This window comes from Haemorhous mexicanus, chromosome 18 (genome assembly GCF_027477595.1).
Source record: "Haemorhous mexicanus isolate bHaeMex1 chromosome 18, bHaeMex1.pri, whole genome shotgun sequence".
Taxonomy (NCBI): Eukaryota; Metazoa; Chordata; class Aves; order Passeriformes; family Fringillidae; genus Haemorhous; species Haemorhous mexicanus.
Genome location: NC_082358.1, coordinates 2,996,184 through 3,006,497, shown reverse-complemented (window position 1 = coordinate 3,006,497; position 10,314 = coordinate 2,996,184). Strand labels below are relative to the sequence as shown.

The 10,314-nt window shown below is 53.0% G+C and overlaps 1 protein-coding gene across 3 annotated transcripts in view; it reads left to right on the top strand.

Annotated features, from left to right (window-relative positions):
• Positions 1-265: 265 nt before the first annotated feature.
• Positions 266-10,314, top strand: part of RALY (RALY heterogeneous nuclear ribonucleoprotein) — a 140,926-nt gene continuing 130,877 nt past the window's right edge. The window contains exon 1 of one of the 3 annotated variants that reach the window (XM_059862698.1): positions 266-303. The gene's annotated coding sequence lies outside the window, so the exon portion shown is untranslated. Of the gene's footprint in view, positions 304-922; positions 1,035-10,314 lie in introns of those variants that run through there. The other 2 variants (XM_059862697.1, XM_059862699.1) reach the window with 2 other exon arrangements.

The following is a 10,314-nucleotide window of genomic DNA, read 5'->3' as shown; positions in this document are numbered from 1 at the left end:
GGACTTGACAGCGATTCTGATTTCTACCTCTGTGATGGCTCGCTCCTGCGGGCTCGCTCCTGTCCTTCCCTAGCACGCTGTTGAGAGCAGCTGCATGAAATTATTTGCATTGATGTCACCCGAACCCCGCTGCCGTGAGCTGTGGAACCCGTGTGCCACCTCCAAGCGATGCTGTCCCTGCACAGCTCCGTGTGCGCCGGGGCTCTCAGCCCGGGCTTCCCACGCCTTTAGACAGCGGCGAAATGCCGGACGTTAATTTCGGTCAGGAAACATCATTTTCCCAAGAGAACCGCTTTCTTCCCGGTGAGTGCCAGGAGCAGCCGGACACAGAATGGAGCAGCCGAGCTGAGCATCGCGCTGTTACGGAGAGCCCCTGGGGAAGAGCGGCCGGGCAGGAGCTCCGCGCTGGACCCGCGGCTCCGCTGCGCGCTCGGCGGGGACGCGAACTTCGGCTGCGGCTCTGGTGAACCGGGTGTAGGTAAAGAACGAGCGGCGCCGCTGCGAGCACCGGGAGCGGCTGCTCCGCAACTCCCGAGCCGCGCTGCGGAGCCGGAGCCGGGGCCGGGGCCGGGGCCGCGGACACGGAGCGCCCCGAGCGCAGCCGAGCCCCGCCGGGGCCGCTCCCTCACCGGGACCCGCGCCCAGAGCAGCCCCGCGCGGCCGGCCCCGCCCGCGCCCGCCCCGCTCTGGACTCTTCCACCGCGCGGGCAGCGGAGCGGGAGGGAGCGGGCGGTGCGGGGCGAGCGGCGCTGTCTCGGGCCGAGCTCCGGCGCCGCGGCCCTGCCCAGCAGAGCCTCGTGAGGGCGGATCGGTACAGGCCGCACCGCGGCAGCAGCAAGAGCCAGCGGTGGGCAGAGGGGTGGGCGCTCCGCGGCGCGTGTGTCCCCCCCGGCTTGGAGCCGTGGTACGGTCGGCGGGAAGGAGCCGCGGCGCGGGGCGGTGCGCGGCACTGAGCCGGCGGCTCCCGCGGGCGAGGCGGGACGGGCCGGGCCCTCCGTCCGCACGGCACCGATCTGCCCGGCACCGACTGCCCGGTGAGTGCTGCCGTCCCTTCCCCCGGCTGCTGCAGGGAGCCGCTCGCGCCAGCTGGAGCGTGGGGTCCGTGTTGGCAGTGCGGGTCCCCCTTGCCAGTGGCATAGTGACTTAGTGCTGCTTTATTATTTTTTTTCCCCTTTTCAGTCTTCACTTTCCCCATTGGTATTCTTGCGTGTGGTTAGGTTTTTCCTCCCCTGATGCACGTTTTCCCCGTTTAACGGGTTGGGGAAGTGCCGCTCCTGGAAGCGGCTGCCGGGTGGGTGCGACCCCACGGGAGTGGCGATGGCTCCGGGGCTGAGCCCTGCGCGGGTCCCGGGCGCTTGGCAGGGATGTCCGCGGTGTGACCGCACGGTCGCGGGGTACTTTGTGCCTCCTGCAGACCGGAGATTCTAGGCTGCTCTGCCAGCGGGGCCTCGGGCGGCCGGGAGCGGCTTCGTAGCGAGAAAACAGGCGGAATATCGAGCCCGAGGGGCGCTGAGCCGCGCCGCTCCCCGCGGGTCCGAACGGAGCGCTGCGGGCTCCAGCGCGCGGTGCCGGCACCGCCGGAGCTTCTCTGTCGCGATTGTGTCGGTTCTGCTGGTGTCTGTCGGGAGTTGTATTTAGGAACAGGCTCCCCAGGGAAGTGGTGGAGCCACCGTCCTTGGGAATGTTAAAAACGAGCAGATGTGACGCTCGGCCGTATGGTTTTAGTTGGCATGGGGGGGGACTCGGTCAGAGGATGGAACCTGGTTTTTGAGGTCTTTTTCAACCATAATGATTCTTTTGATTTGAGGTGATGTGTGAAACTCCAGCTCTTGCTCCAGAGCAGCTTTGGTGAGTGTGAAACAGTCAGATCTGGCCGTACCTTTGGCAGGGTGTCCGGCGGCTGATTCCCCTTGGACAGCCCAGGCGGCAGAGGCACAGACTGCCGGGATGGACAGCAGCCTGGATGTGCGCCTTTATTTTCTGACTTGCTCCTGAAGAGCAAGAGCCCACCTGCAGGAACGGTCCATCGCAGTTGTGCGTGCTGCAGTGCTCAGCACAGAATCCCAGAGTGACTTAGGTTGGAAAAGCCCGCTAAGATCCAGTCCAGCCATTAACCCAGCACTGCCAAGCCTACCACTAAACCATGTCCCCAAGTGCCACTTCTGCACCTCTTAAATCCCTCCAGGGATGGTGACTCCCCCCTCGTGAGTGTATTTCTCCCGTGGTTTTGGCATGGGGAAGGGCCGGGAGCCAGCCCGTGCTCTGTGGCTCGGGGGCCTTCGCAGAGCGCAGCGGCTGCTCAGGCTCTTGAGGAGACTGAAGTCAGTGGCATCACGGCTGCCTGGGCTGACTTTAAGGGCCAGAGGAAAAGACGCTTTTCTTTCCTATTGAGGAAACTGCTGTCCTTCCCCCAGCAGTAAATCCGTGTGGTGACCGCTGGCCGGGCAGGGAGGGACGGCGGTGGCAGCGCAGGTCGGACCCTGCTGCGCTCTGCCCGAGCTGGCAGGGCCGGCACCAGCCCTTGGCATTCGCCCTGGACCTCAGCGCCCTGGCTGAGCCTGTTTTCCTTGGCTGTGTCATCAGCCCGGCGGGGCTGGGCTGTGTCCCAGCCCTCCGGCTTGTCCCTGCTGCGGGAGGAGGGCTGAGCTCTTCCACAGGTGCCTCCGCTCTGGGTCTCCCTTCATCAGTGAACTGGGAGGTGGCGCTTTCCCTTTGCCCTGTCCTTTATTCTGCTGTTTGTTGGCATTTGGGCTCCTTGCATTGATCTAAAGGACAGGGAAGGAGCCTGGCTTCCAGGTGTGCTCCGGGATGCTCATTTTGCCCTGTCCTTTATTCTGCTGTTTATTTGGATTTGGGCTCTCTGCGGTGTTTTAAAGGACAGGGAGGGAGCCTGGCTCCCAGGTGAGCTCCGGGATGCTCATTTTGCCCTGTCCTTTATTCTGCTGTTTGTTGGGATTTGGGCTCCTTGCATTGATCTAAAAGGACAGGGAGGGAGCCTGGCTCCCAGGTGAGCTCCGGGATGCAGGGGTGGGTGCTGACGAGCAGTGCCATGAGCAGAACCTCAGATGTGTGACCCTGGAGCACCTTCCTGGGCTGCCTGCTCTGGCTGACAGCTTGTCACAAGGTTTATTGCTGCCGTTCCTGGAAGCCTTTCTGTGGTTTTGGCCGCGTGTGAAAGCTTCCTTCGAGAGGGGAGGGTGTTCAGACACTCCTCTAGCTCTCTGAGCCGGGGGAGATTGCTGCTGTTTTACTTCTGTCAGGCTGATGTTGGAGATGGATTTCAGGAGAACGGCAAACCAAAAAGAGGTGTGTCTCTTAAGAACCGCTTTCTTTAGAAATGGCTGATAATAGACAGTGAGTTTGGGAAGGATGCTTTATTTAGGCATTGAAAAGAGAGGATTAAAGCTCTTGACAGAGAACAGTTTATGTGGAGTAAGTGATGGGACTTGATCATTCAGAAAAAGACTCTAACGTGTTCCCATCACCAAGACAGCTTACAGCTCTCTGTGTCCCAAATCATTCAGTAAAAGCAACAGAACTCCTTTTGATTTAAGTTCTTCGCTGGTGGCTGCATAAGGAGTTTTCAGAACTAGTAGTAAATTTATGTCTGCTCAAAGAAAACAGCCTATGGGTATAAAAATCTGTGATATGCTAAAGGTACTGTGGATTTATCCAAGGTGTTAATTGTAGGCATTGGAAGTAGCTGTGTCTGTCTCAGAAAATTGCAGCTTTTCCTTCCTTGCCCCCTCCCATTGTTACTGGCACAGGGCTGTGCTCCTGGATATGCAGAAGCAGAGTCACTGCTTGTAAAATTACTGAAATAAAAAAGGTTTGTGCAGGGGAGAAGAAACAAGAATCAAATTTTAGGCTCAAATTGTGATTCCAAAACAAGTTGCTCATTCTTTTCACAGCTTGAGGTTTGTGATGGAAAGGTTGAAAATACCCAGCAAGAAAAACAGGCTGGGGAAAAAAAATCTAGAATAAACTGAGCAGAGTGAAATTCAGAATAAACTGTCATCAGAGAGTGTTTATAAACCTGCTGGAGAAAAGGGAGGGAGCAACCATTCAGATCAATAACAAGTTCTTTTTTCATAACTGTAGAGCTTTAATCATATAGTTTAAAAAAATAATCCTAAATGTGTGCATTTTATACCTGTGCTGGTAGCTGGGGCTAAATCTGCAGAGTTCATGCTGATCTGGGTAATCTGAATCAAGCTGAATAGTAAAGAGGCTCTTAGGAGGATCTGAAACCCAGGAGGCATTTTTCAAACCTGAGTTATGTCACTTTTTTTAGAGGTGCCTCAGGCAATTGCATTTTAAGAAGACAAAGCTTTTGTTTTCAAGCTGGCCTAGAAAAATGCCAAGGATGAATCCAAAGTAAAGGCTTTCAGAAGTTGTCATTTGTGATTAAGTTGATTTTGCTGTTGTGCACAAAAGGCTGCTGCCTTCTCCAGCGTGCCCAGAGCTGGGGCTATTTTTTTTTTTTTTTGCCACCAGTCCTGGTGTACCTGTTTAATTCCAGTGAGTAATAGTGCCTGGGGGGTCTCACCTGAAAGTGTGTATATAATGAGAGGGTCAGGTGTCTGCCCACTCCTTCTCCAATAGAAAATTAACTGTAGGTACAGTAGAAAAGGCAGAGTTGAGGTGATACCGGGCAGGGATTGACTTAGATGGGTATTCTGCAGAATTAACATCTGTCTGTGTCTAGTTTAGTATTTGAGGTGCTGGAAATACCAAAGCCAAGGCTTCAAACCCTGAGCAAAGGCTGTTTCCTTTCCCAGAGGCCAGTCTGCATGCATGTAGCAAAACCAAAGCTTTTCTTGGGGCTTTTGCAGCCTGAAACAATCAGAAGCAGCATCCTGGTGTTGCCAGGCTGTGGGCAAACAAGAGGAGCTGCTCCTGTGGAGCCTGAGCTGGGGGAATATTGTGCAGGATGTAACAGATGATGCTGGAGCATGGATGTGGAAGAGTCTGCTGCCTGCAATCTGGAGTGCTGTGAGCTCCCAGCGAGATGCTCCTTGTTAGAGAAAGGTGAAATCCTGCGAGTATTGTAATGACTGCTTGTCCTTAAATGAAGGGAGAGTAGGTTTTGTCTGAAAATCTGCCTGAAAGCAGCTCTGGCTGCAGGAGCAGTGCCAGGGCTGTCTCACCTGGGCAGGAGGTGTCCCTGGAGCCCCCCCCCATCCCTGGGAGCAGCAAATTCCTCAGCCCTGGCTCTGGATCCCGGGGAAGGGCTATAAGGGCAGCCTGAGTCATCCTTTTGGCTCTTGTGTAACACCCAAACAATGCTGCTTGTCCTGCTGGCCGAGGGCTCTGGGGCTGCCCAGCACAAAGGGATGTGGGACTGGATGGAGCCTTTCCAGGGGTACCTCTGAGCTGCAGCTCCTGGACTTCTCACCCTGGCACCTCAGAATCCCGATATTTGATTATTGTTTTAAAGCAAGCCTTGAGTATGTGTTGCAGATGTGTACAGCAAGTGTGGTGCTGGCGACCTGAGGCAAGACTTGGCCTTTGCAGGGAAGGTCCCCACTTGATTTCAGGGCTTCTGGGCTTTTCCTTCCCCTCTGGTGCCCAAGCTGCCCAGCAGGATGCTGAGCTCTGTTCCAGGAGCATCCCTGCACCTGCAGCCAAGTATTTCCTTTACTAAACATCCACTGACTTTGCCAGTGATGTTGCACAACTGTTGGGGGTTTTGGGTTGTTTTTTGGTGTCTTTTTTTTTTTAATTTGCTCCTAAAGACCTGGTTTAAAATAGAGAACACAATGCCAGGTTGCTAGGGTTTATTTCTACCTAGAGTAAGGTAAATAGATAGGCACCTCTGGGCTGTGTCTGTGTGAATTCATTGACTCCCTGGTGGTATCTGCAGCATCACCTCCATGTGGAGATGGTACCAAACAAAAGGAGCTGAGAAGTGCCAGGGCTTTATCTGATGATGCTTTTGCAAGCAGCTTACATTTCAACAAATACAGCTGCACTGGGAATGAATGTGAACTCATTTTCAGCTTGCTACTGCAGGCAGAATAAGAATGGCCAGGTTAAAAGTGAGAACAGGAGGAATAACTGAGGCAGTGCAGCTCCATTCCTGCTGTGTCCCACCTCCCCTGGAGGGACAACATCCTTCCCCTGGGGCTCTGCCTGCTGGCCCTTCAACAGGAGACAATTTCTGCAAGAGAAGGTGTTGAGGTAAAGGTGGCAATGTGGAGCCATTGGTGTTCATTTTAATGTGTGAATTCCTGAGTTCAGCATAGGCTGGCAAAGGTCACAGGTGGACAGAGGAGGTGGTTGCAGGTCTCCCCCACCAAAGCTCTTGATGTCTTTATTAGTCTAAATCTTGTGTTGCCCTTCTGTCTTTAGCAAACTTTCTTTTGGAAAACTGTCTGGGGAGCCATAGTGAGAGGAGTTCCTTTGGAAGGGGGTGGGCAGCCCTGGCTGTGCCAGTTCTGCACAGGGCAGCTGTGCTGTGCCAGTGCCCTCAGTGCTGCCTTTCCCCTGGCCCCCAGTGACATCCTTCACTTGCCAGGGCTTCAGGGTGACTTCTGGCCCAGCATGTGGCCCCTGTGTAGAAAACTGCAGGTGCCTGGTGCTCAGACATAATTGTTCTTTTTCAAATCTAGCAAAAAATCTCAGTGGTTGCTGTGGGACAGACCTTGCAGAGCTGATGCTGCTGCCTGGCCTAAGCTGTGCTCCTGCTGAGGGGCAGCACTGGAGGGGTTGGGTGGCTCAGCAGCCTCTGGTTCCTGTCCCTGGGGCTGTGTCTGCTGTAAAACAGGGATTTTTGTTGGTGCTGCAGCAATCTGCAATGCTTGGAGCTCTTACAGCTCCCGAAGCTCCTTCTGGAGTTGGTAAAAGCTGTAAGCACTGCAGAAATCCTCTTGAGCTCTTCTAGTAATTTACTGGTTTTATTTATAATTTTTTAACTTCTGCTCCAAAGAGTGCAGGTCTTACATTCACACATTTCAACAGGCCAATAAAACCTCACCTGTCTCTGTGATGACTCTGAGAGAATCCCAGGATGGTTTGGGTTGGAAGGGACCTTAAAGCCCATCCAGTGCCACCCCTGCCATGGCAGGGACACCTCTGACTGTCCCAGGCTGCTCCCAGCCTTATCTAGCCTGGCCTTGGGCACTGCCAGGGATCCAGGGGCAGCCCCAGCTGCTCTGGGCACCCTGTGCCAGGGCCTGCCCACCCTGCCAGGGAAGAATTCCTCCCAATATCCCATCTAGCCCTGCCCTCTGGCAGTTGGAGCCATTCCCTGTGTCCAAAGCCAAGGAGCTGGCTCTGAAATTCCATTTTAAGATGAAAAATCCTCGGTGCAGCTCAGGCTCTGCATCCAGTGCCCATCCTGCCCTTCTGGTGGCACCCTCAGGGCACAGGTGGGGGTGAGGAGAAAACACCCTGGGTCAGTTCCCCTGGCAGGAAAGCTGTGCAGGTAATTCTGCACATCCCAGGTGGGGTTTGGGTGTTTTCCTGTTAATGAGGAGATGTTTTCCAGTGCTTCCCTGCAGCTGGGCTCCCCAGCCATTTCACTGCAGCATAAACAGCATTTCCAGGGAGGCCAGGGGAATAACGCCGAGCTGCTGATACCTCGGGTGAGCACAGCCACACCTCGTGGCAGGAGAGAGGCAGGGACGGCTTAGATGATTTAATTAAACTAGTTGTGAGGAAGAAATTAAATTTGGTCTCCTGCCCTGCTCGTATTACGAGGGGGAGAGCACAGGCTCTCTGAACTGAGCCATTCCTTGCCTTCTGTTTGCCTTAGAAAAAGCAATTTCTCTGTCAGCTTTTAGCCTGGCTCCTGGGCCCCAATTGCTTGTTTATCTTCAGCAGCTCCCCAAATCGCTTTGAAAATGGCCTTAAACATTGATCATCTCTCACAGTCCTTCATCTTTGTTCTGCCAGCAGACATTAGGAAAGATATTTTAAATTACCTTTTCCCCCCAAATGAATGGGCTGTGTGGATGGGCTGGGAGAATTAAAGCTCTTTCAGCCAAAGTATAAATCAGCTGCTCCTGTGGTTTTGCCCAGTTCTGGATTCGTCTTCCAGCCCAGTCTGCAAAGCAGCAGGGATTCCAGGGAAGATAAAAGCCACAGTGCAACTTAATTTCAAGGCAGAATCTGTTTGGGGATCAGGATCCTGTTTAAAAATGACTTTTTCTCCCCTTGTTGCAGCAGTGGGATTTTTGTTCTTGCTGCTCTCTAGGGAGGGTTGGGGGGCTCCATGGGGTGATGCTGTTCAGACAGTGGGGTGCAGAGGTGAGGTGATGCCTGACACTGGCAGCTGCTGGCAGGGAAGTTTGGAAAAGCAACTTTTGGATCTCTTCCTTTGCCATTTGAGTGCTGAGATCTGGGGAAAAAAAAAACAGTACTGGCTAAGAGCAGAACATTTATTCTGTGTCAAACAGGCAGCAGACAGCAGAGGTGGTTAATTCAGCATGGAAAAGCCCAGAGCTACAGCTGAACAGGCAGGAAGGTTTAATCAATCATTTGGAGCAGGTTTCTGGGGCTCTTTTATGCAGACACAGTTTTTTGTGGTGTTGTTAACATTTAATTGGTACCAGGTCACACCAGCCTCCCTCCCAAGCTGAGCTGGAAGGGAGCAGGTTATTTACATGCACAATCCCCTTAATTCCTGGGGCACGTCCCAAAATGCTGGTGAGAGGAGGCCCTGGAGGGTTTTGGGTTAAGGAGTTGGGCTCAGTGAAGGGGGTGCAGCAGCCTGAGCTGTGTGTGGGTTTGTGATCCAGCCTGGTGTCTGCATTCATTGCTTTTATCATCATTTATCATATCACAGACTGGTTTGGGGTGGAAGGGACCTTAAGGGTCATCTCATTGCAGTCTCCTTCTGCAGTTCAATTTGCAGATTCCATATCCCCATCCCCTTCTGGGTGCTGGTGCTTTCTGCCTTTTCAACCCCTCGTTTGTAAGAGGGGGAAAAACAGTGTGACCTCAGAGTTAATAGGTTTTAGCCTTATATGTAGCATAAACATCTACATTTTGTACTTTGTTGTGAGGCATTGGTGCAGGGGATTCTGGCTCAGTGAGTCAGAGGCTTTTACCCACACAGTGATGTGAGTAATTTATGGCTTGCCCCAAGTCTGCACAGCTGGGCTGCCAAACTACAACATGTTGGGGAGTAAATATTGCCTGTTTACACAAAGCCTTTCTCTCCAAGTCCCCAAAAAGAGGATGAGCTACTTTAACAGGATGCTCAGACTGGGTAGGTGCCATATCCTGGGGAAAAATGCATTTGGGCAAAGCAGCCCAGCAATCTTACAAATACAGTGAATTTTAAATTCTTGCCTGGGTTGTAACAGGAGGGGAGCATTCCTGAGCATGTCCACAACCTGCACTAATGTGACAGTGATGTGAGAGAAAAAGCTTTGTGCAGTGGTGGCAGACAGCCTTTAGATCCACTGAGTTTTTGTTAAAATAAAGTGGTTTTGGAAGTAGATGCCCTCAGCCCATGCTGGAATTGTTTTCCTTTTTCCCTGTTGGTACCAAACAGGCTGATGCTGCTGAGGTGCAGGGAGCCAGGACTTGTGCTGCCAGTGACTGCTTTATAAATTTCCAGGTTAAATCAGGCAATAAGTTTGAATTTTAATTTTTTTTTTCTTACCCTGAGGCTTGTCAACTTCTTAATCTGGGTCTTACATTTCTGAGCAAGAGGAATCTCCGGCAAATAGACCAGCTGATAAAACTGATGCAAGCCAATTAATTTATTTTATTAGAAATATGAAATACTCTGAGCTGGAAGGGACCAACAAGGATTGAGTCCAACTCCTGGACACTCCAGCTATCCCACCCTGTGCCTGAGAGCATTGTCCAAGTATCCCTTGATCTCTGGCAGGCTCGGTGCTGTTGCTTCCTTGGATTTTTGTTCATCCCTTGAATTTTCCTTGCTCAAAGTTATCTAGTGAGAATAAAGACAACCAGGAGGTATTGATGGGCTTCTCACCCTCTAGAGTTGCTTTTTACTCCCAGCTCCCCAAATCTGAGAAATCTGTAAGATTGGTAGCCATTGCTGCCATTTGCTCTTTCAGCAGGGTGGTAAATGAAGCTCTGGCCTTGATGCTCTAAATATAAAACAGGTAGGAGGGCATGTGACACGGCCTGACCTTGGGCAGCAGCAGCAGAGCTGGGAGCACAGCCAGGGCCAGCTCCCAGCTCCTCTCTGTGCCGTTTCTGTGCTGCTCTGGCCTCCCCCAGACCCTGCAGGTCCCTGGCCCAGCCCCAGCCAGGGGCAGGTGCCCGAGCCCAGGCTGCTGCTCCTGCCCATTACCACCCCAGGCCCGGGGCTTTGCCCTGTCACAGCTG